At 47.0% G+C, this 26,425-nt stretch overlaps 1 protein-coding gene across 1 annotated transcript in view; it reads right to left on the bottom strand.

The window, feature by feature from the left end:
* CNTNAP2 (contactin associated protein 2) overlaps positions 1 to 26,425 on the bottom strand; it is a 259,111-nt gene that overhangs the window by 39,869 nt on the left and 192,817 nt on the right. The window lies entirely within an intron of this gene.

Raw genomic sequence — 26,425 nt, 5'->3', positions numbered from 1 at the left:
GACAACAGGGCTGAATTTCCTAACATTTCCAGAGCATTGTATTTTTTTTTAAATGTTTATTTATTTTTGAGAGTGTGAGCGGGGGAGGGCCAGAGAGAGGGAGACACAGAATCGGAAGCAGGCTCCAGGCTCTGAGCTGTCAGCACAGAGCCCGACGCGGGGCTCGAACTCATGGACCTGAGCTGAAGTCGGATGCCCAACCGACTGAGCCACCCAGGTGCCCCCAGAGTGTTGTATTTTTACCACTGCTATATCGTAGTGATACTCATATTTCGCTGTATGGTTGTATTGCAAAATTTCCTTATAACACGTTCTCCTTTGAACATAAATTTGTTTAGGTGAAAAGGGGGAGTCCATTTAAAGAACAATGTTAAATAAATAACATAAAGAAGGTAACCGGACGTGGCAAAATTGTAAGCAGAGAAGGCAAAACATTGTGCCATTGGCTCTCAAATTACTGTTCTTCGGGGAATATTCTGAGGAGGAACTTGGTGTTCTTCCAAACCCCTTGATATTTGGCCTTTAGCACCTCTGTCCCACTCACATGAAATTCCTTTCTCTTCCTCTCTCCATACCTAGTACCTGTGATCATCTGCCACTTTAGGACATCAGAGGTCTCCAGTCTCTAAAGAAGAGAGCTCCAGATGGTTTCTTCGGCTACCTGGCCCCTGTGTGTTCTTTCCCTGTCCAGACGGGCCACAAACCTGAATTTGTGTCTCTACTAGATTTACGGTTTCCTTGAGAGCAGATCCCGAAAGTTGGCTATCTTTGTGTTCCGCAAGATGTCTAAAATACCCTCTTGTTCAGAGCGATCAGCCAGGGATGGCACGCGTGACGGTAACTGTGACTGTATATCAAGACAGTCTGTCATCCACACTTTGGTCGTGCGGGATGGCAGCAAACACCGTGGAAATTCGGTTACGGCAAAGTTCATTGTGGGCCAACGTTTATCAGCTTTGTGGGGTCAACAGGTGTGGAATGTGGCTTTGAGAGAGGAAGGGGAAGTAGGAAATTTAGATCCCATACAGCTTTATATTTATATACATGTTTTATATTTGTATTTACATGTATATTTACATATATAATGTTTACTTACTTTTGAGAGGGGGAAGAGGCAGAGAGAGAGGGAGACGCACAATCTAAAGCAGGCTCCAGGCTCCCAGCTGTCAGCACAGAGCCCGATGCTGGGCTCGAACCCACAAACCGCGAGATCATGACCTGAGCTGAAGTTGGACACTCAACCGACGAAGCCACCCAGGCATGCCATATATATTTACATATATAAAGGTCTTTATAAATAAACAGACTCTATGTTTATATATTTATATGCATTTGTTTCCAGAGGTACTTTCACTGGGAAATCTATCTCACTGAAAATGCACTCATCTTTGAAAATTTAGTTGTGTTGCTCTTACAGTGACGCTCATCTATGAAGGCTGAAAATCCATTACTCTCTACACCCTCCTCCAGCCTCAAGCGTGGAGTAGCGGTTATATGGAATAAGCAGGGAGTGGGTTTGAAATCACCGCCTGAGTGAAGGTTTAAATAATTCTTGGAATATCAGCCTGAAACGAGAAGGCTGAGTAGTCACCTGATATACACTTGGAAACATGAGCTGGGCTGACAGGCACCCTAAATGGTGACTCTGGGGGTTAGGGCTGAGCATCCGGGTCTCAACTGACAGAGAGCTGGATGCAGTTGATCAGATTGGATACAACTTTCCCATTTGGTCATAGCTGCACGGACGGGAGCCTGAAGGGCTCAGGGGGATAAGTAAATGGGAAATAACCACAACTATAAGAAACTTCAAAAAAGAGGGGGAAGAAAGCAACAAAAAAAGCTAAGAGTGTCAATCTAAGAAAGCAAAATACAACCACTTAAACCGCATTCCTCCATTCTAACACCATCAGATGATGAACCTTAGACAGGGCGCTGAAATGTTAGATTCTAACAGGCTAAATTTTTTGATCGGTGACATCTTCCTGACCAGCTGCCTTTCCAAAGGTGCACAGACAGCTAGAATTAAATCCGTAAACATAACTGATGTATAGAATTCTATACTATGACGTTTTATTAGTCCCTGAAAGACACTAATGAAATTTCGCTGTATTTATTATATGCTTTTCTCTCGTATGGAGGAAGGCGGGACTAAAATATGCAGGTGTAATTTAAATAGCTCTTGACCTGTGACAAATGTAATTCAGTTACAAAGAGGCCATCTGCTGGGAGAGGCAGAATTTTTTCCTCCTACACTGCAAATCTTTTTATAAGGCTTAATAAAACAAAACTGGATTCTTTTCAGAAACAGTAATAAAAAGAAATATCTTAACGTGAAGATGTGAGCCTACTACGTTATTTTGCGAAAAGATGAAGTATTACATTTTTGTTTGTATAAACTTATTACAGTCCTTGAACTTTTGGGGGACATACACATAGGTTGAAATTATCATTCCCTATCCTAAATTCTTTAAATAAAAATTTTTTTTTAAACATTGACTTATTTTTGAGAGACAGAGAGAGACAGAGCACAAGCAGGGGAAGGGCAGAGAGAGAGGGAGACACAGAATCCGAAGCAGGCTCCAGGCTCTGAGCTGTCAGCACAGAGCCTGATGTGGGACTCAAACTCACGAACCGTGAGATCATGACCTGAGCTGAAGTGGGATGCTTAGCCACCTGAGCCACCCAGGAGCCCCTCCCTATCCTAAATTCTAATCTGAGAACTACAAACTTATGATCGCTGGTTAATATAAGCCAGTTGTGATTATAAAACAAAGAGAAGATAGGCTCCCTGAGCTGTTTCCAAAATAGCACACATTTGGCATCATCTAAAAGATAAATTTTCCACTTTCTCCTGAATGTTTCAAGTTGTCAGACGTGAGACAGAAAGCCTGGTGCCCCTTTCCTGCAGCCTGGGGTGCCCTGCTGCACAGCATGACTTTTCAGGGCTAAGAATAACAGGCTTTGCTAAAAGTAACAAGACCTTTCAGAAAAATGGATGTACCTGTCAGTCAAACCACAGAGCAGGGTGCTGGGGCTTCATTAGAAGGGCAGGTCTGATTTTTACCTCTCAAAATCTTAGTAAATATAGGCGATGTGGCTTAGCTATTTGCTACTGGAGAAGAGAACACTAACGTGTTTCCCACGAGTTGGAAACGAACAGACGTGCTTCTTACTCTCCGGGTTTTATTCCACTTTTCCTTTTGCATTTTAAGTTGTGAGCAGCAGAAATAGAATCCTACGTACAACGTTACCAAACTGAAATGTCGTACAACGTTACCAAACTGAAATGTGGTACAAGAAATAGAATCCTACGTACAACGTTACCAAACTGAAATGTCGTACAGAAAAATAATTTCTTCCGTGTGTGCTCTGCTTCTGCTAAACCTTTTTTTTTTTTTTTTTAAAGGCTTTGGAAAGCCCTATTACACTAACCAACACCATAAGGAGAGTGAGTTTTACCTTCTACCTTTTCCTGAATTCCTCTCCAAACCACTGAAGAGTATTCCAGCCAAGACCAGCCCAGGGTCATTGGAAGCTTGGGGAGCAGGGGAGTTGGGGGCAATGGGGAAAGGAGGAGGGAAGGGTGCGAGGCATCTGTGTCACAAGCAGCCTAAGTGGAGGCTAGGAAAAGTGTGTTAACGAATCTGTGTATTTCCAGATTATGTCAAATAGAATGATTCCGCAAAATAAAAAGTGGTTTCTTTCCTTTGTTCTCACTGGTATTGTAATTCCTACCCAGGGGGCATCTAAAGCTGTCTTAGCCCAGGAGGAAAAAAAAAAACCCTGTGAGGGCTAAGATTGCACGAAAGCCTGACCATCAAAGCATTAGGAAATGGACATTGAGGTAGGGGTCGAAGGCAATGGTCTTCTCAGGGCAATTAGACCTGTCACGCACACACAGAAAGAGGAGGGGAGAGCTGTTGCCAGAAAGCGTACTGGGGGGGGGGGGGGGCGTTACCTTCCTTTGCTCTCCAGGTTACGTAATTAACATAGGAAAGAATTCTAATCTTGCGACCTTGACCTAGGAAATGACTTCGGAGGACAATTCTTTTTTTTTTTTTTTTAATTTTTTAAATGTTTATTTTTGACCGAGAGAAAGAGAGAGACAGACAGAGAACGAGCAGGGGAGGGGCAGCGAGAGAGGGAGACACAGAATCCGAAGCAGGTTCCAGGCTTCGAGCTGTCTGCACAGAGCCCGACGCGGGGTTCAAACTCATGGACCGCAAGATCGTGACCTGAGCCGAAGTAGGACGCTTCACCGATGGAGCCATCCAGGCACCCCAAGTAAAAGTATTTTAAAGGCAGATTTATAACAAGATGAACTGTGGGTGGAAGATGATCCATGGGTAGAAACTGGCTTCAGGGGAGAATTTTCATGGTATGATTCTAAGCTGACAGTTTATTATTTTATTGATTTAGATAAGGACATCAATGGCACATTGACCAATGGGTCGTGGGCATTTAGGAAAGGGTGGTGATACATGAGATTGCAGGGTCACGAGCCAAAGGGACTCTGAGAGGCTGAAATGATAGCCTGGAACTAACTAGAAAACTTCAGCAGACACAAATACCTAATTTCTATAATTGGAAATGCCACCCTCCCCCATCACTTTCACCATCAAGCTGTACAGGCTACACCCAGTGGCAGCACGCACCTCCTTCCTTCCCCGCCACCCCCAGCCCAAACAGGACTAGGGTATTTTATTTTATTAATGTTTATTTTTTAGAGACACACACACACACACACACACACACACACACACACACACACACAGAGTGTGAGCGGGGGAGGGGCAGAGAGCCAGAGGGAGACACAGAATCGGAAGCAGGCTCCAAGCTCCGAGCTGTCAGCACAGAGCGCGATGTGGGGCTCGAACCCACAAACCGTGAGATCATGACCTGAGCCGAAGTCACATGCTCAAGTGACTGAGCTACCCAGGTGCCCTGAGGACTAGGGTATTCTCATTACAAATGACTTAGGAGTTAAGAGTGAGATGTGGTTGAGTCAAGGAAAAAATGGAGTGTAGACACTAACCCAAAAGGTGGTTTCTGACACCGTGTCTTCCAGGGGTCAAGTTAAGCCCAGAGACGTGTTCCGTTCAGGACACAGAGGGTGTGAACAGCAGACGGGTCTCCTACCCCAACTTTCACACGGGCCACTGCAACTGAAGACCTCCCCTCTTGGGAATTGTTCGTTACTCCCCAGGGCGCTGGTCTGAGTATTCAAAGCCCAGAAGATAAAAGTAAAAGGTAAAAAGAGATTAAAACAAAAAAAAGCAAAAGGAATCCGTCTCCAATTTACCTAAATCCAGCGACTTCTACGACTCAGGTGGGGTTTCAGGTCTGCTGATTTTCATTTTCCTTTTAACGAAGGACCGGGGACGCTTCCCAGGACGTTTGCTCTGGCGGGGGGTGGGGTGGGGGGCACCTTTTCAGCTCTGTGTTAGCTGAATGTTTATTTTCCCGGCTGGGCACACCAGTTAGTCCCATTACCTCCACTGTTAGTCAACACCTTCCCTCTCGCCTTCCGAAGGTGCAAATTACAGAGGCTGCGGCACCTTGAAGAAAATGCATTTTCTCAGCACTGCTCCTCGTTTGCTCTTGCTCTACTGCTGTGGGCTTTGTTTCAGAGAGGAGGAGGGCTTAAAATATTCCACGGGGCAACTGCGTTAACCTCTCATTTGAAATATGTTATTGTGAATCCTGGGCATCCTGGAAAATGAATCTGCGTGGAGAAGACTTTTTTTTTTTTAAATGTTTATTTATTTTTGACAGAGAGAGAGAGAGAGAGAGAGAGAGAGAGAGAGAGAGAGAGAGAGACAGAGCACGAGCAGGGGAGGGGCAGAGAGAGAGGGAGACACAGAATCTGAAATAGGCTCCAGGCTCTGAGCTGTCAGTACTGAGCCCGACGCGGGGCTCGAACTCACAGACCGCGAGATCATGACCTGAGCTGAAACCAAGGGCCAGACCCTTAACTGACTGAGCCACCCAGGCGCCCCTTTTCTTCTGATTTTAAAAGAAACTGAAACATTTTTAGGGGTCTCCAAAAGCACCTTGGGCCCAGGAGTGTGGGCTACTGAGCTGAATGGATGTGTTAGCCCCTAAAGAACGTATCTGATGACTTTTCTTGATGGCTTGGAGCTTGACTGGGAACATTTTTATCATGCTATGGAGAAAGCTAGGAGGTTGCCCTGGATTTTTCATTTTTGAGTAAGGGTCTGAAGCCACCTTTCTTTTTGGTCATTTGCCTCTGTTTATAGAGGTGGAGTAAAACCCATCACGCAGCTGCCCTCCTGCCCGGGGCAACCACAAACCACAAACCACTTGATGTTCTCTCCCTCCTAAAAAAATCATCTTTTTTTTTTTTTTTTTAAGTGTATTTATTTCAAGAGAGACAGAGACAGCACAAGTGGGGGAGGGGCAGAGAGAGAGGGAGAGAGAGAGTCCCAAGCAGGCTCTGCCCTGTCAGACGCGGGGCTCAAACCAACGAACCGAGAGATCATGACCTGAGCCTAAACCAAGAGCGGGACATTTAACTGACTGAACCATCCAGGCGCCCCTGAAAATCATCTTTATCTGTACAGGGCGAGCTCCAGAACCAGTGTAGCCACGAGCAAAAACATTCTTCCGTTTCCACGGGGAATGTCTAGTTCTCTGAAATGCAATTTCACTAGAATAATTAGATCCGGGAAAGGGATAGAGTGAGGTGTGTGTGTGTGTGTGTGTGTGTGTGTGTGTGTGTGTGTGTGTGTAGATACTGTTTTGAATGAGACAATCAGGGGAGGCCACCGCTGAGATTACGTTTGAGCTCTGAATGTAAAAGGTCACGTACCTATGGAGGGAAAAGCATTCTAGGCAGAAGGAACAGTAACCACAAAGGCCCTGAGGAAACACATGTAGGTACGCCCTGGCTTCCTCTGAAAGGTTGACACTCAGGGCTGGGTGGGGGTGGATCCTGCTTGCCCAGGTGTAGACGGGTGGGTGACTTTCAAGCTTCCTCGCTGGCAGCTTTGTATTCGATTTGGCATGTGACCACCGAAGCACCCTCCTGGTGGGGACGGCCACTCATGTGTGCGGGCTGAGGCAGTGGCAGCCCACAAGCATCCTGGGTGCTGCAAGGTGGGGGGCTGACAGAGTCCTGGGATGGGCACGGCACTTTAAGACTGGAGGGAAAGAGTGGGACCGCGACCCTTAGTTACCCCGGGCATGACATCCCCCCTCCTCAACTCCTCAGCAGACCTAAGTGCAGTGATCAGAACATACCAGCCGGCAGAGCAAACACCTGTAAGGACCCTGTTGTGGGTTGAGGTGTGACCCCCACCCCCTGAAAAGAAAGATATGCTGAAGCCCAACCCCTGGGGCCTGTGAATGCGCCCTTGTTTGGAAATAGGGTCTTTGCAGGTGTCCTGAAGTTCAGAGGAGGTCATATTTTTTTTTAAGTTTCATTATTTGAGAGAGAGAGAGAGAGGGAGCAAGCAGGGAAGGGGCAGAGAGAGAAAGGGAGAGAGAATCCCAAGCAGGCTCCGTGCAGTCAGCACAGAACCTCATGTGGGGCTCGAACTCATGAAACCGCGAGATCACGGCCTGAGCTGAGACCAAGAGTTGGACTCTTAACCGACCGAGCCACCCAGGTGCCCCGAGGTCACGTTGGATCCGGGTGACTAGGGTGGGCCCTCATCCAACAAGTGGTGTCATTACAGGAAGCAGAGAAGGGACACAGACACACACAGGGAGAAGGCCATGTAAAGACAGAGGCAGAGGTTGATGTCAAAAGGGCACGATCCCAGCAGCATCAGCAATCAGCAGCACCGGCCAGAAGCCGGGACAGAAGAACAGGTTCTCCCCACCGAGGTCCCAGGAGAGGACCCACCCTGCTGACCGCTTGACTTCAGACCTCTGGCCTCCAGAACCCTGAGACAATACGTGTGGTTTTTAAGCCACAGTCTGTGGTGTTCGGTAGGAACTAAGACCGAGCCTAGGACTGCAGGGGATGCCGGGCCCCCTGCCGTTCTGGAAATGAGACTGGAGGGGGGAGAGGAAACATTTGCCTCTGAGAGTAGAGTTAGCCTGAAAGCAACACTGTTAGAATGAGATGGTTGGTTAAGCGTCAGCGCGAGCTGCCCAACCCCAGCCAAGAACACGGGAATCAGTGCCTGCTGCGGAAAATGAAAACAATACATACTTCTGCTCATCTGAATTTAGTTCATGTTATTTGTAAGCCCTTTACAAACCGATAGAAAGAATGCTTTTTCCAGGAACATGGTAACAGAGAAGGGCATCATTCTGGTCTCCTCTGTGGTCACTCCGGTAAGCTGGGGGCTCCTACCCAACCACGTCCACAGCACCCAGCGCCTACATGCTTTGACTCAGAATCTTCGAAGTGTTGGATTCTTCTGGGCTGAGACAAGTCGATCCAATAACTAGTTTACTAGTTTACTGCTATTCCTCCTGTGCTGCTGGTGTCTCCCTCCCCCACCTCAAGGCTGTTGGGGTGGGGCTGTGTCTCTAAGCTCCTGGTGTGGAGAAGCACGCTCTTGTTGCTTCCAGACTGTTCTCTTCACCCAAATGCTTGGTAGCCCCTGAGTCCCTTTCCTCCTCCTTCTCCCCCTCCTCTCTCTCCTTCCAACTTTTTCTATACCTCACAAAGACTTTGCCAGCTTACCATGGTTAATTTGAATCAGAGAAAAATGCCCTTGGTCCAGATGAAGCCTGGAATCGGCATGTTTATTTCAGAACAGACAGCTAGGCGTCATCGCCTGTTGTACTTGTTTGATGCATACAGTTAAAAAAATTTTTTTAAATGTTTATTCATTTTTGAAGGAGAGAGAGGCAGAGTGTGAGGAGGGGAGGGGCAGAGAGAGAGGGAGACACAGAATCCAAAGTGGGCTCCAGGCTCCGAGCTGTCAGCACAGAGCCCGACGCGGGGCTCAAACCCGCGAACCGGGAGATCATGACCCGAGCTGAAGTCAGCTGCTTAACCCACCGAGCCACCCAAGCGCCCCTGACTGAACATAGTGTAGCTGGTCCTTGTGTTTACAGTCAGTGCTGGTCTCCTTCCCTCCCCGTCATGCCAGCTCACGGCTGCTTGAAAGGAATTCGAAGCATTCTTCTAGAAGCTACCAAAACCCACGTCACTGTTTCTAAAGATTCCCTTGGCTAAGAAATCCTATTGTACTTTTCACCTCTAGAGGACCGTCCTCGATAAGGATCAAATACAAATCATTGCAAGTGACAATGAATCTGAAGATATTCCACCTGCACCTGAGGATCGTAAACATTTAAAGGCAGCAATGGAAGAGATTTCTTATTGATCCCGGGGCAGCGAGATGTATTTTCTCTGCAGACCATTTAGACTGGGGGCTTAAGAACTCTCCTCTCCTTACCTTGCTCACTGTTAAAATTCATACAGCAAAAAAGACAACGTGAGACACCAAGAAGTGAGGAAAGGTGAATACGCTGAACCCGTCTTCGTGAATGAGTCTACGGAAGAGGCTTCTGGAAGGAAGGACAAACCTTCCTCAAAGGGAAACTTGCAGAAGATGACTTAAGTATTGCAACTCTCCAGCAGCTTAACCGGCCGCACCTTTAATTTCTGGATCAGAACAAAGACCCATAGTGAATGCCACACATACAAAAAGGGACGTCACACGCAAGTGACGCGTGATGCACGCGCAGCATTTCCAGATCTTCCTCTAAAAGGATAACACGCTTTCTTCACATTTAGTATTGGATGTGCACCTAAATTGACAAGTGTCCTAATTTATATTGAATGGAGGCTCTGTCCCTGTTGCAACTGTAGAATATTCTAGAAGAGCTCCTGTTTTCCTTTTCTTTCCTCACCCATGGCAAATCCAGGGAAACGGTAATAATCACAGCCGACATCTGGAGCACATATTTCACACGGGCCCCCGCCCTGTGCTGAGCTGTTTACGTGTGTTCACTTCTTTCATTCTTGTAGCTTCTCTGGAAAACAGGTGATTCTCTTGCCTCTCGTTTTGCAGAGGACAAAGGCCTGGAGAAGTCAAGTTTCCTCACCCTTCTGTTACTCTGATCGTGACGACGGTTCTCTAACGTCCTCCTGGTCACGTGCTTGAAAGCAGAGCATCTGAACGCTGACAGACAGACCTATGAAGGAGGTCAGGTCTGTTTCCAGAAAGTGAAACGAAAGGACACAGCCCCTAACTGTGGTTTCTACAGGTGTCGCCTCCCTCCCCCTGGATGCCCCAGGATAAGACTCCTCAGGCTTCTGGTAGGCAAAGGGGCAGATGGGCCGCCCCCCTCGCCCAAGAGCCATGCCTTCTCAGCATTCAATCTCCAAACTGTCCAGTGCTCCCTTCTCTCCCATTATCATTTAAGCCCGCCTCACTCCGCGTCTGAATCCTCTCTGTAGCCCGGAGGCCTGCCATTTTGGCTTTCCTCTCCTAGTTTCATGTTCCTCCTCACCCACCCTCGGAGGAATGTTTCCAAGACTCAACTGGGGTCTCTCCTTCCCTTTCGATGGCTGCCTCTAACAGAAAGAGCACGCTCCTCAAAATGATCAGTAAGAGCCTCCAAGCTCTGACGCCACCTTTTCGTCCACTCGCCCTCCACTGACCCAGGGGTCTGACCGCCTTGAACTACCTCCAGACTGAGTCATGCACACCCCTTCTGGCCTCCGCAGAGGAGTCAGGAGCAACGGGGTTGTTACTTTAGGTGATGACAAGTTTGTCTCCCCCACTAGACAGGAAGTGTCTCCAGGAAGGCCCATGACTTCTGCTACTGCACCGTCTGCACGGTGCCCGGAACCCGGGCTCCACGGATGGTGAGGGCATGAGTTGTGTACAACTTCCTGCTCGTCCGGTGCCTGTTTTGAATTTTCTGCATATCAACATCTGCATGCTGACAGTAAAGCAATGATTTTGACCCACATGCTTACACTTAATCGTGTGCATACACACGTGGAGGTGAAGTCAGGGATGTTTACTGATCCTTTCTAGACAAAAGGCTGTGCGCTTGGCACTGTGGGGCAGAGAGAAGCAGGCAGACGACAGTCTCACGGTCAAGGGTAAACATTAGCAGAGGCAAAATGAGATAAAGGCCATGATGCGTGTTCAGGAGAGAGAGCTATGGATCGAGACTGGGACAGAGAGGACCACATGATGATGGAAATGATCCCTGAACCAGGTGCCACTTGAAGAGAAAAGGAGGGTGGCAGGGACAGAGGCGGGCACATGCACAAGGAAACCGAGGAGGCTCACGCACAAGTTTGTAAGTAAGTGCCCCAGAGGACACGGCGGATAAAGCTGGAAAATGACCCGCCCTCGGGTGGATGTTGTATAAGGGCCTCACATTTCAAATCAGGTTATATCGATTTGGTAAGCACTGGGGCATCCTCGAAGGCTCTTCTCTTCTCTTCTCTTCTCTTCTCTTCTCTTCTCTTCTCTTCTCTTCTCTTCTCTTCTCTTCTTTCTCTTCTTTTCTTTCTCTTCTCTTCTCTTCTCTTCCCTTCCCTTCCCTTCCCTTCCCTTCTCTTTCCTTTTCTCTTTCCTCTTCTTTTCTCTTTTCTTTTCTCTTTCCTTTCCTCTTCTCTCCTTTTCTCTTTTCTTTTCTTTTCATTGTAGTAAAACACTCATTACAAAAAATTGAAAAGCCGGGGAAAAACTTAACTGAAGATGTGGGTCAGTAAGTCACTTTGGCATTGGTGGGTGAGATGGGTGGAGAAGAAACTAGAAGTGGGGGGTCCAGACAGGAGACTATCACAGCCGTGCTCAGTGAGGGCTGGTGAGGGTCTGACCGAGAAGTGAGGACTCAGAAGAGGGTTCATTGACAAAGGAACATACTTCTTTAAAAAAAATTTTTTTTTAACTTATTTATTTTGAGAGAGTGCATGCGTGGGGAAGGGGCAGAGAAAGAAGGAGAGACAATCCCAAGCGGGCTCCGTGCTGTCAGCACAGAGCCAGGATGTGCGGCTTGAACTCACAAACCGTGAGATCATGACCTGGGCTGAAATCAAGAGTCGGACGCTTAAGTGACTGAGCCACCCAGGAGCCCTCACAAACGAACATACTTCTAAAACCCTGGTTTTCATCTGCTATGGTTTTTGGCAAATTGGAAAAAGTGCTGATAAATGTCAGGAAAGTAAAAAAAAAAAAAAAAAAGAAAGGTAAAGTTACTAAAGGGCACTGCTTGGCAATAAATGCTGGAGGCTTCTCAAGGGGGCTCTACTGTTTTGAGTGTTCACCTCTTGGATCCTGGTTAAGCTGGAATTCAGTCAACGGGCACCCAGCACGCAAGAGTCTCTCACCGACAGCACAGCCACCAGGGAGCTGGCACTTTCCATGCAGATTATTCATTTTGATGACGGAAGTCCTGGTGGCTGTTCCCGTCTGTGAGTTCACGGGCTGAAGAAAGCCTGGTCACTCCTAGCGCACGTGACACGTTTTTATGATACAATGCTCGTAACTTCCAGCCCTTTATGGATGATTTTATAAGAGTGAGTGGAAAGGTCGTGTGCATGTGTGAAGAAAAGGGCACGTTGGAAGAAATCAAGGCTGTGTTTTAGACAGGAAAGGTTGACAAGTTCAAGGTGTGGATGCTAATGAAATTCAAATATCAGTGTATCCTAGGTGTGCATCTAACCACATATGGACATAATCATTCTCTCAAAATGCAGTAACAGGGGTGGACGTCGAAATCTCTAGTTTACAGGTGAGGAAACCGAGGCTTGGTTCTGGGAAGCAGCTCATCACTCGGCTAACGGATAGAAGAACCAACCCTGCCGACACTCATTCCGGGTTCCCAGAGACCGAAGTTCCCGCGGTTACAAGAGTGGGTGTTCACTCCGATGACGGGTGTGGCACACGATGTGGCTCTCCTTAGTGACACAGACTGTCTGTGGCTGGGTTCTGTCCTCCCCCCCCACCCCCCCGACCTTTTTTTTAAGTAGGCTCCATGCCGAGGCTCCAGCCCAACGTGAGTCTTGAACTCACAACTCTGAGATCAAAATCTGAGCTGGGGTCAAGGGTCAGAAGTTTGACTGAGCCACCCAGGTGCCCCTGTTCCCCTCTGATTGCACAGTATATTGCTTTGCTTCCAAATTATGTAAAACTTTTCTGGAGGAAAACTGATCAATCCACGTTGACTCCTGGCACAAAGGGACGCCAAAGGGATTCGCGATGTTTGGCCAGACTGTTTAACTGTCAGTGTTCCCACGCGGGAGCTGTTCTGCTCATTTCCTGTTCTCCCTCCCGGGTTTGGAGTCCCTGAATAACTGGGAACAGACTGATACACGGAGATCGCTCAACCAACTGAGCCACCCAGAAGCCCCAATAAATTTTACTTTAGAGAGAGAGAGAGAGAGAGAGAGAGAGAGAGCAAGCGAGCATGAGCAGGGCAGAGGGAGAGAGAAAATCCCAAGCAGGTTCTGAGCTTATCGCAGAGTCCGACGTGGGGCTCAATCCCATGACCCTGGGATCATGACCTGAGCCGAAATCAAGAGTTGGACGCTCAGCTGACAGATCCACCCACGTGCCCCAGGAATCATCATTATTAATGCCGTCATTACCAAGGATAATTACGTCTGCTAAACTTCTGCCTTTCAAGGCGAGCACAGGGCTGGCTGCTTTATGTCCACCGCACGTATGTCTCCCTCATTTAAAACCAGGCTTTCCTTGGCTTCATCCGTTGTGATGTTTGTGTGGTTTGGTTTTCTCAGTGATGCCGTCCCCTCCTACAAATCAATGTGGGGTGAACTGTGCACGTCAGCCTGGAGCAGCCCTGGGTGGGAGTTCGCAGAAACCGTGCCACAGTTGAGTTGGGAACAGAATTCCCTACCAGCCAGGCAGGCTTGGCGACCGTGGCCGTCGAAGGTTGAACTGGAAGGAAAGGACGCAGCAAAAAAGTTGAGCTGTTGGCAGAACTCGAGTCTCTGACGTTGGAAGGGTGAAACTGCCGCTCAGGGACCTGGTCCCAGGGAAGGGGCTGCTCTGGGTAGGGGTGGGGGGTGGAGATCCGGGCTGGGCCTGGAGGAAGGATGCAGTTACTGTCAGTCTCCAATTGGTCCGGGCGGGTCTCAGTTTGCAGCTCAGCGCATCCTGGACCAGACCCGCAGTCTAACGCCTGCCCCAGATCATTTCCCCAGGTCATTTTAGGAATGTGTCTAAATCCCAACACAGCTAGACCACTTTGGCCATGTCAACGATTTTTCCACGGGCACGGCTCAAAGAACCAAAGAATGAACCGGTTATCAAAGGGAGCCAGAAAGATGTGGCAGAAAAGAAATACTTGGAACTAAGATTTGCTTCAAAATATTGATTACTAGTATTTGTCTGACAGGCTTAGAACCAGATTTTTTCAGTTTATCAAAAATACAATAGACTCCTTGAATACTTCTCAACACCTGCTAGGGCTTGCCACTGAAGGCTCTGATTTCCCGGGTTTATCTGAGTTTTCAGGTTGTACAAGCTGGTGATGGGTTGTACATCTTGTTATTCAGAGATCTGCGTTTGTTTTATCTGAGAATAACACGAATTTAGGGCTAACCCTTAATTTCCTGGCTAAACTTTAGTCCCAGTAAAGGAAGCTTTTGATAATAGCTTTGCTCATTCTGATTGTACTCCAACAAAAATCCTTGGTAATGAAAACACCAGAGCCGGAGACAGACACAAAAAATATTAAGGTAATATAAAATTGGAATTTTTTGGTTTGCTTTTTACTTTTTGAATTAAGTTTACTGAGGTATAATCTGTATGCCATCAATGCACCTATTTTCAAGTACAGTTTTGATGAATTTTGCCAAGTATCTACACCTATGTAATATTCTAATCAAGATATGCAACATTTAAGTTGGAAGTTTGTACAAATTCCCTTTGGCTGCCTGATATTTGTGTGTGTGTTTGTGTGCATGTGGGGGAGAGGGGGGAATTCGTCCCTGAAAATGAAGGTACTTAAAAGAAATTTCACCCTTGTGGAAGCAGATTCTTGATAACAATTCTATGTGAGATTTTTAACAGTCCTGCCATTTGCATATGAAAATTTGCAGAAGTACATAGCATTGCACTCAAAATCTTATTGGATGATGTTGATTTATAGGACAGTCTGTGCCACAGTAAGGCTTTTTTTCCTGCTTTTTTAAGGTCCCTTCAGAGACAGAAGGGAATGTTTTTGTTTATGTATGTATGTATGTATGTATGTATTTATGTATTTATGTATTTATTTTTGAGAGACAGAGAGAGAGAGCGAGCAAGCGGGGAGGGGCAGAGAGAGAGAGAGGGAGAGAGAGAATCCCAAGCAGGCTCTGCACTGTCAGCACAGAGCCTGATGTGGGGCTTGAACTCACGAGCCATGAGATCATGACCTGAGCCGAAACCAAGAGTCAGATGCTTAAGTGACTGAGCCACGCAGGCGCCCCCAAAAGGGGAGTGTTTTGTAGACACCCTGCCATCTTCAGTTTCCAGGTTCTGGGGTTATAAATCATTCCAGAATCCAGTTTTGCATAATCAAGTAGGAATCCTTGACTCTATGAAGGTATCTTTGTAGTACCTTTAATGAAATCCTCACTGGCTCCCTCTCTTCCAGCTTGTTCCCTCCAACCTCCCTCCCACCCCACAGCATTCTCCGAGGAGGGGGTCACTCAGTGGGCCTTCTCGGAGCAACCGCGTGTTACCTGAAGGACTTGAAAATGGTTCCCAAACAATTGGTGGGTGCTGACCTCAAGCTCTCAGAATCAGCACCAAGGGCTCTCCCTTGACGATCCTACTGGAGTCTGCATTCACAATCAGCAGTACTGTCTTTAGACCACATTGCAGCAAAAGTGGGTTACAATTCCTCAAAAGCTCCTCATCTACTCTTGGAACCTGGCCAGTCCTGCTCTGAAGGTAACTGATAGAATGGCTGGAGATACATGGCAGGTGGCTTTGGAGAATGGTAGAGAAGGGAGCCTGTTCTAAGGGAGATGCGGGGGGAGGTAGACAAAACCCTAACTGTGTGGTTCAGGAGAAAGCCCCAGATCGAGGATGCCCCCCTCCAGTGCCTAGAATAGGACCTTGATGTGCCGGGAACTCAGCATTTACGGAATAAGTGAACAGATGTCGTCCCAGCAACGGGATCCATATTTCCAATTCCCTCCCCGCCCCGCTCTTTGGATCTGGCATAAATGAGCTGGGGACATCTCAGAGTTCAGGGGTGAAAGCACTCGTTCTGGATTACTTAGCACATCGGCTGGAGACAAAGATCTGAATTTACTGCTCATCAGGAGATTTTAAAGAACAGCTTATCCACTAAGGCCAATTTGATAAAACCATGGGCTAATGTTCCTGCAATGAGAGCCCTTACAGGAGGCAGCCTTGATCTGTTGCCTGATGTCCCTCTAATAATTTATGGTATCCCAAGGAAATGCTGGTTCTGAAAATAAGACAACCTCTGAGAAGAACTTAACTGAAGTGCACTTTGTGGTTATAAACATCTACTGCTGGAGACGGTCCATCGATCCCAGCGAGTACAATGACCGGGTGGCAATAAGCCACAAATTGACCGACTAGTTGAATGGACCTTACACGTTGTCCACTACATACAGTCTCGAAAAAAAAAATCACTACATCGATATCAAGAGGAGTTAAGAGGACTTCCTACTCGTTTAATGTAATTCTCATATTGTGGCAAGAGTGAGCTGACCCACCTGTTTCGGAATAAGAGTGCCGGCTTGGGTCCTAGCCCGGCCTTGTACAGCTGTGAGGCCTTAGACAGATGTCCCTTCACCTTGCTGAACTTCAGTTTCAACGCGTGAATTGAGGATGTGGGCGTCTCTTCCCCAAATTCCCTGGATCTACTCCGTTAGCAGGGGCTATCAACTGTACGTCCAAAACACATCAGGAATCTGCCCATTTTTGTCCATTTCCACGAATTATCATCGGGTTCAAACCACCATATATCCCAACTGGATTCCTGCAGTGGTCTCCGTGCCTCCACTCTTCCTCTCCACAATCCTTTACTCAAAGGCCAACATTTAAAAACCCTTCACTGACTTCCCCTTCTACTCGTACTAAAATCCAAACCACGAGGCTCTCTATAGCCTGGCTGCTGTCTCCTCTCTGTCCCCAGCTTCTACTTTTCTCCTCCTTGTCACCTTCATCTGTCAGCCACACCTGATTTCCTTCAGTTCAGGAGACCACCCACCTTGACTGGCCTCAGGGCCTTTGCTCCTGCTATGCCTATTAGCTGGAGCATCCTTTCCTTGGATCTGGTGCCTTCAAGTCCTCCCTAGAGAACCCTTTCTAAAGATATTACCTCTACCTTGATCATTCTCTATCATACTACTGGTTTTATTTTTTCTTTGTAGTATTTATCACTGATTTAAACCATTCGTGTCTATTCTTGTTAGCTGTTTTTTCACTCACCAGAAAGTCAGCTCTGTGAAAGCAAGCCTCTGGATCCTTTTTCACTGTTAGAGCCACACAGTGTCTAGAAGGCACCAGTAAAAGAGGGATGGATGAATGAGGATAAAAAAATAATATCTATTTCCAAAGGTTGATGTGAGGCTTAAATGTCAAAAGTGCTTTGTGAAGGGTTTTATGGTTGTTCGATTTTATCCATCATTTTCTGAGCCTCTAAATTAGAAAATATTATACTGACATTTACCAATTTAGGTCAGAATCAGATGAAAAATCTCTTAGTACATTAGTTTATCTGCCCAGTATCCTCTGCGCTCGAAGCTGTTCATGCTCATTGTAATGAGATCATTCACCAACTAGTAAGAATTCCTTCTTGGCTTCTGCTTTATGGGGCATGGCTAGAGTATAAAAAACATGAAGTCCCTATCTTTGCCTTGAAGGTGTTTACAGACAAATGAATGATGTGTGCCTGGTCTGCTTTGTCCTTCTGATCTCTTATAGTATTATTATCTGTGCTGTTCTGCCTTACACTGGAGTCATTTTCTGTGCTAGGGCCTTGCCTCTTTCCCGGGGAGAGGAGTCCATAAACACAAACCATGTTATTTTGAAACATGTATGGTAGAATAGAAGGCACCCAGGAGAGCTGTGGAATTAAACAGAATGATGGATCATTGCCTAATATACATTTTCACATATCCTGTAAAAATATTCCACTGGTAATGCAGAAAAATATCTTATTTTGTTTTGAGGAGAAAATGTATGCTTTACTAATAATATGCTCCCTTCAAATGTAAAGATCAGACTGACATATTGGAAGGCTTATTCTTGTTTTCTAACAGCAGGGTCTGTCGTCTGGAATGTGCTTCACACCTCAGCTGGGGCCCACACGGGACCAGTGGCTCGAATCAGTGAGGTGGGTGCCCAAGAACATGTCTGATCCCTCTGCTAGGGGAGAAAAACAGACTTGACTTCAATGGCTTAGAGAGCTAAAAAAAAAAAAAAAAAAAAAAAAAGGACTAGAAGATGAAAAAAAAACAAATTCAGATATTACCAGCCAGAGAGGTTTTGCAAGGAAACACAAGACTGAGATTTTTCCGGAGTTCATCATTGAGACCCAGATGCACGGAATAATGCAGGAAAAGAAAGTTGGGGGTAGAGTTTGAATTGATGAAGCTTCCAGAATGTTTGTAGCAAATGCTTCCGGGCTATAAAGATTCCATGCAACCTGAGATGGCCCGGCTTCCTCTGGAGGGGTTCAGGTTGGCTAATGTAGGACCCACTACCTGTGTTAAGGGACAGACCTGCCTCCTTCAAGTTCTGTTTTCTACTCTCTGCTGCTTTTTCTCCAGGCTGGTGTCTGAGCTCCTCTCATGTCTCCTCGGAGTCATCACAAAGAGGGAGCGCCACATCCTGGTATCCATTTTGTTTTAGGATATTAGGATCATTTAAGTCTATAATCATGACAGAGCCCTAGATAATGTAATTTTGGCCTGCAAAGGCCTAATTTATCTCCTTTGTGAGACTCCGACGGCCAAACAAGTAGATAGCTGGCCACTTAAGTAATAAAGTGGGACAGTTTCATATTTTTCAAATAGCTGCTTGTTTAGGAGGGCACAGAGGTAGGGCACCAATGGCGGGAAACATCAAGCGTTGTGTTTGACTCTTGTATCGTCTTGAATGCCTCTACCCATGTCTCAAGTAACCTGGGTCAGTCCCTTTGTACTTTTGGCTCTCAGTGTTTGTTTTCTCCCAAAAGCCTTACTGAGGTAGTTTTCTACCAATCTCTTGGAAGGTTGATTTTCTCTCTTTTGCATCTTTGGGAAAAAGAACTGGGGCAGGACTACCGGGTCCCCCTTGTTTCTATGAACATGGAACCTGTAAATGAAAGGCGTTCATCTAGTATTATTGGGTTTTGATATGGAGAGAATTGTTCCCTGGGCACCAGACTTTCTTCATAAAAAATAGATGTGTAGGGATGCCTGGGTGGCTCAGTTTGTTAAGCTCTGACTTTGGCTCAGGTCATGATCTCACGGTCTGTGAGTTCGAGCCCCGCGTCAGGCTCTGTGCTGACAGCTCGGAGCCTGGAGCCTGCTTCGGATTCTGTGTCTCCCTCTCTCTCTGCTCCTCTCCTGCTCATGCTCTCTCTCTGTCTCAGAAATAAATAAAGATTAAAAAAAATAAAAAAAAAAAAAAAAGAAAATACTGGGGCGCCTGGGTGGCTTAGTCAGTTAAACGTCCGACTTCAGCTCAGGTCATGATCTCACAGTTCGTGGGTTCAAGCCCCGCGTCCGGCTCTGTGCTGACAGCTCAGAGCCTGGAGCCTTTTTCGGATTCTGTGTCTCCCTCTCTCTCTGACCCTCCCCCGTTCATGCTCTGTCTCTCTCTGTCTCAAAAATAAATGTTAAAAAAAAAAATTAAAAAAAAAAGAAAAAGAAAATACTGAAGTCAGAACAGACGGGTAATGTCAGAGACTTAACACGTAGCAGCTGGCTGAGCTCTTACGGCTTCCCTCGTGGTCTCATGGTCGTCTAGCTCCTCTTTAAGTATCTCCAGTGCTCGTCCTCCCCCAGGTGACAGTGTGCCGGCCGTGGGCTGCGTCACTCTCCTTAACCTGAATGGCAATCTGCCCCTTAGGACCCAGGCCTTCCTACCTAGCCCTCAACACGCACACCAAATTCTCCTTCTCCGCGTGGGCTCTCAGTGGGGACTGACAGGCAGACCCCCCCCCCGCCCACTTCCCCAAATCCCCTCTTTTTCAGCTAAATGCCCCCAATTCTCCCTAAAATGGCCTTCTTTGCGTGGCTGAATCACTGTGCTGCTGCCCTCCCAGCCTCCTTCCTCTCGGACTTATGTCATCGATTTTTTCAGCCTAAATGTATGAGCCTGTCTTTAACCTTCATTTTATTGGTTTTGGCTCAGATTTATTGCCACTTAAAATAAGGATGCTAACTTACATTTAATTATAATTTACAATGATCAAAGCGCTTTCACATATGCTATTATAATGAAGTTTGATTCTCTTATTTACTGTATCAGCTATCCCTCTTGAATTTCCATCATCTGGAAATCTGATTAACGGGAATGGCAGCAATTGTCACTGATACGCAAGCTGAAGGGCAAGGAACTACCAGTCCTGGGAAGCTCCTCCCTTCTTCCCAGCACAATCCAGGGAGACAGACAGACGACGGCAAGCAACCACACACACACATCTGTAAGAAAATTGCAAAGAACGAGGAATAAAGCAACGTAAGGGAACGGAAAGTGGCCAGGCCAGGCGCTTTGAGAGAGCGGGTGGTCAGAAAACCCCCTGAGCAGAGATCAGAGTGAGTGGGGACCATGCAGGGCACCTGGAGAGACCCCAACACCCAGGAATGAATGAATCTATTGATTTCCTGCTTTGTTCCAAAGACAAGCGCAAGCAATCAGTGTCTGACTTGGGTTTCTTCTCCTTGCTATGAACTAACTCAGAGTTTGCTTCACAAATGCTGAATAAGCAGCTAAGTCAATGCCTGGCACATCACTCACCTTTCAATGGCTATCTGTTGAATAAGCGAAAAAAATATACCAGGCCCGATCGTGTCGAATGTTTTGCTAAAATTAAGAAACACGATGTCAAGACCATTTTGATGAGGCTTTTACAACGTCAGTCCTGGGACACCCAGCCCCCACTGGAGCTCTGAGAAGTATAATCAGATGGTGACCAATGGGCCGCGGCCCAGTTAAGACGGCCCTGAGGCTGTGTGCAGCTTCTGGTACACAAGCAACAATACCCCGATCAGAACACATCCCCGAGTTACGAACCTCTGGCCTCAAGCATCCCCTTTTCACCAATCTCAGAAAAACGAAATATGGTTAGCTCAGTGTGGCTTGATTCCGGGAACTCCCGTAGTGTTCTACAAGCCATACTATTGTCCACATCCTCGCTTATCATCTATTTAGTAATCTCCGCCAGAATTTCATCAGTCATCATTTTACCAGCCTTTGTTTTGGGGAAACTACTTTTTAAAAAGATATTTTGGGGCAGGGGAGAGGCGCCTGGCTGGCTCTGTCAGTTAAGTGTCTGAATCTTGATTTTGGCTCAGGTCATGATCTCACAGTTTGTGGGTTTGAGCCCCGTGTCTGGCTCTCTCTCTCTGCCCTTCCCCTGCTTGCGTGTGCGTCCTTTTTCTCTAAATAAGTAAATAAACTTTTAAAAAGTTTAAAAAGAGATAGTTTTGAAAGCTGGCATCTCCCTGGGTCTAGTTTTCAGCACCCCTCCGGAAGCCGAGCTTCTCCACAATTACTGATTGATCACATCGACACATGCTTTTTAGCACCTTGAGTTGATTTGTCTGCACCCGGCGAAACAAATTCTTGGAATGAGATTAATTAATTACTGATCGATGGAGCAACTGCTATATACCAGGAAATACTGAAATGGACGAAAGAGAGATGGATGAGGAAAGAAGGAATAGGACCCCGTTCCTGAACTGAAGATGGACAGACTAGACGCTGACATATAAATAAGACGCACGGACAAATACCGAAATAAACTTGAGCCCGAAGTGCGGTAATCTGGGCAGGCATCAGATGTGCAGTGAGTGCTGGGCAGGGGCTGGCCACCTCCACCTGGAGAGCCAGGTTGCGAGCACTGAAGGACAGAGTTCCTAGAGGTTGGACAAATCCAAAGAAGCGGGGCTGATGGTGGAGGCTCTTCCCTAAATCGCCTGAAGTTACACAGCCATGCCCTGACAGGAAGTAAGGAGCAAACACTTATGGAGTACTCTAGAATGAGAAAATATTAAGTATTAAGGAATTTTTAAAACTTGAGATGCACTGATTTCCAGACTAGCCTGTCACGCCTCAGTCAATCCCTTGGATTGTACAGAAATAAATCGGAGGCCAGTTTTCAGGAATCCAGACTTTTAAAATAATGAAAGTAGCTGAATGCTTATCGTTTCTGGCTTTTTCCGAAGAAAGATGTTCATGTCACAGCTGTACTGTCCTGCTCAAAGCTGATGGAGAGCTGGTTTTGAAGGTATGATAAACCACCTTGCAAGAGGGGCTGAAGGGCCAAGGGAAAGGCTTCTCTGCGGGGACCCAACAACGTCTCCAGACCCAAATGGCTCGGGGCTTGGCTGATTCAGACAAGAAGAAATTAAAAACATAAAACACTTTTCCCTCTCAGATGCCTTAGTTGAAACTCTGCTCGATCAATCCCCCACTCTCCTTTTACTTCTACTGGGCGTAACTCAAAAGGCTTCTGGAAGAGAGGAGACTCCCTCTTCTGGGGTCATGGGGGACACTGTCCTTCTCTTCCTTCTTCTCACCAGCCCCAGTCTCTCACTGGGAAATTAGACATGGGGCCGAAGGTGAAGTGTGGTTTTTGGGGGAGCCCGTGATTAGCTGTAAGCATGCTGAAGTTTCCTGTAATTCTCGTGCACTTTGTCCAGAATCCCTTTCCTAGTGGGAGAACAGTAAGGCCACCCTAATTGATTTAAAACGTATCTTGTCTTCCGATGTCTGGGGATACGTAGGTGAGAGCAACAGAACAGGACAGAAAGACCCTGAGCTTGGGAGTCAGACAGACCCACCCCCCTTACCCCCCCCCCCCCACCACTTAAAAGATAAATGCTAGTCACTTCACCTTTCTGATCTGTAAGGTGAATATAACATTAGGTACCTCTTAAGAATGTAGTGAGAATTAATTGGGACAATATGACTAGAGCCCTTAGTACAGTTAATGGTGCATAATAGACTTTTGAGAAATGGCTGCTATTATTAGCTCTATTACCAGTTTTCAGCAGTCCTGGGATTCAAATAACAGCCAGTGACTATGCGTAAAAGAAAGTCTTTCAAATCCACGGTTACGGTTACGGGCTGGGTCCATGGAGTACAGTTTCAGTATTGATTAAGAAACAAACACCTCCTGAATAAAGGAAATGTGGTGAACTTCCCACCTGAACATTTCAAGTGACCAGGCGTAGTCTGGTGAGAGGTATGAGTATCATAGAATGGAAAAGAACACGAAGGCTGAGTCTTCTGAAGTGAGATTTGCATTGTTTTAGGTGTCCATTGGGTGTGGATTGGCCGGCATGGCATTTCTCCAGTACCAGAGCTAAATGCCTGGGATACGCACAAGGGATTCCTAGATTAGCAGTCACCGTGGGTCAGAATCCAGAACTTGGCCCTGCAGACTAATTCAGAGGAAATGGCCAATGGAGGGCTCTCTAGTATTCCCATCTGTGAAATGGACCTGACTTGTACTAGAGGAACTCCTAGTTTCCTTATAATTTGACAAAGGATTTCACGATTTTCTCGTTCTGGAAAGAGTAAAGATGGACCCAGAGAGGCAGTAGTTAAGATTTCTCATTTTCTCTTCTCCCCCCTCATCCCATTAAACATACAGCATAGATCAGGTGAACAATTTCTAAACAAATCATCTGAAGGGATCCATGATTTCTCCAATTCCTTGGCGTCTCAATCAAAAGAGCTTCCTTTCAATGGTTAATGATGTAAATCAATAGAAAATGTGGGAAGAAAGGACTCTTATTCAGAAGGCTGAACTTCTGAAGTGCTAATGGTGATGATTAGCTATTATGCAAAGAAAAAGCAGAATCAATTCTAATCTTCACGGACTGCCTGTGGGAACCAGTCCCCGCGGGGAAGATCAGCAAAGTCCTGTGAACCGCCTGCCAAATGTGAGGATGAAAAATTAAAGCCTTCTTCAGGGATAACCAGACACCATTCTAAGTTTCAAAAGGGGAAAAACCAAACAGGCAATTTGATGCTTTTTTTACTCCCTAAAAAAAAAAAAAAAAAAAAAGGCGAAATAAACAGAAGCAATTACTCTAAACTTATGGTACTTTTCGAGGAACGCATCACCTTCATCTTTCCTCAAAATATTAATTACTCTATTTTATATATTTAGTGGATAGCTTATTTTGCAGGAGCGTAAAAGCATGCTCCTATTAAACAAGTGTCAAAAATCCGACAACGCATGTAACAGTTCACAACACCCTGTCAATCTCAGCTTTGCTTTCACACATACACACACACCCTCTGAAGCAATACTCTACCACGTTCTCCCGATTTTTCTTTGCTTGCTCCCCGCTCAGTACGACCCCGTGGGGGTGCAGGACTGGGGCTGCTAAAGCAAACCCAAGCGCTCTGCCTGGTTCGGTCCCAGGGTCATCCCGCTCCCAGAAGGACACCCGACCTTCCGGAGACCAGATCACCATTCGGAAATCCCTCGGCCAGAAGCAGTGCCGGCGGGGTGTTCGAATCCAGGCTCGGCATCTCTGCTCCGCGCAAGGGCTCCCTCCCTCAGTCCCGCGCGCCCTCCGACTGGACCCAGCGGCGCGCGCCCGGCCAGGGATCCCGCATCGCAAAGTAGTAAGCCTCCAGCGGGCAATACTTGCCTGGTCCCGACCGCGTCGGCTCAGGTGTGCCCCTCGCTCCGGTGCTGCAGGTGGGTCCCCCCCCGACGGAAAGTCAGACTTCAGGACCCCCTCGGGCCGTCCTTTGTCGGCTGCTGGAAGCCCAGCCGCTGCTCTCCGCCCCGGGACTGCGGGACCACCGCCCGGACCCGGAGAAGCAGGTGAAGGGAGAGGGGGAAAACCCGGACTGGAGTCCCGGGCTGGCGGCACACATGGGAAGGCTCGGCGGAGGCGCGGCGACTCAAGGCAAAGCCTAAAACACGGACTGGAGTTTTGGTGGGGTTTGTTTGCTTTTTTTTTTTTTTTTTAATTTATTTTTGAGAGAGAGAGAGAGAGAGAGAGGCAGAGAGAGAGAGAGAGAGAGAGAGAGAGAGGCAGAGAGAGAGGGAGACACAGAATCCGAAGCAGGCTCCAGGCTCTGAGCTGTCAGCACAGAGCCCGAGGTGGGGCTCGAACTCGTGAGCCCTGAGATCATGACCTGAGCTGAAGTCTGACGCTTAACCGACAGGGCCACCCAGGAGCCCCGGGGGTTGTTTGCTTTTAAACGCAATTTTACCTGCAGCCCCCCACACGTTGGCAATGCGCAGCGCAGTGGTGAGTTGGCGTTTTCTGGCTGCTGGGCTTGGAGCTGACACCTCGGACCATCTGGGCCAGAAACCTTGGCGGCTGCTGATCTTTCAGGAGAGCTTGGCCTTCTGGGGGAAAACTCTTGAGTTTACCTACTTACTTAGTCCATGAAAATGATGTCTATTCTTGTGGTGGATGGCATTGGTCATGGGATTCGTGGGGAAGGGGTGGCTGCCTTTGATGCTATAGGCAGGAAAAGACCCCCAGAGACCTGTCCAGTAGGAATGATTTCTGAGGAACGTTTGATAACTCTGGGATCTGGGGGAAATAAATATGATGGTTGCTGATTTTCCTTGAACTCGAGTGACCGCTCTCTGCCTCCCAGTTTTGCCCAGGGTCTCACGGGGATTCCCTGCAGCCAGGCCTACCTTCTTCACTCTTTGAGCAGGGTTACTTGCCGAATACTCAGTTTCTTTCTTCCTTCCTTTCTTTCTTTCTTTCTTTCTTTCTTTCTTTCTTTCTTTCTTTCTTTCTTTCTCTCATTCTTGTTTTAAATTTCTTTTGAGAGAGAGAGAGAGAGAGAGGGAGAGAGCGCAAGCGAGGGAGAGACAGAGCAAGAAGGAGAGAGAAAATCCCAAGCAGGCTCAGTGCTCTCAGCACAGAGTCCAACATGGTTCTCGAACCCATGAACCATGAGAAATTGACCTGAGCTGAAACCAAGAGTCTGATGCTCAACCAAGTGAGTCACCCAGGCACCCCCAAATACTCAGTTTCTGATTGCGTGAAAGCCTCACTGCTCTCCTTTGGGAAGGGTTAAATCATCCACATTTGTCAGGAGCATTTTAGTGTTCTGCATTCTATAGTCAGGTGTATTTCTTTTGCATATGTGTTGCCTCTTAAAGACAGGTAAAATAGGAGGGCCAGTAAGAGCGAGAAGATGCTTACTCAGACCAAGGGAGAGCTGCTGAAGCCTTTGCAACATAAACCTCCCTATGCCTCCCATTCCCTCAGCATGAACTGTCCCTACCCTGGGTTGCAGGTCATATCAGAGACAGGTGTTTGCAAAGAGTGGTA

Source organism: Panthera pardus, unplaced genomic scaffold (genome assembly GCF_024362965.1).
Source record: "Panthera pardus isolate Hobbes unplaced genomic scaffold, ASM2436296v1 HiC_scaffold_9, whole genome shotgun sequence".
Lineage (NCBI taxonomy): Eukaryota > Metazoa > Chordata > Mammalia > Carnivora > Felidae > Panthera > Panthera pardus.
The sequence above is the reverse complement of the archived record's forward strand: the minus strand, read 5'-3'. Positions and strand labels throughout refer to the sequence as shown.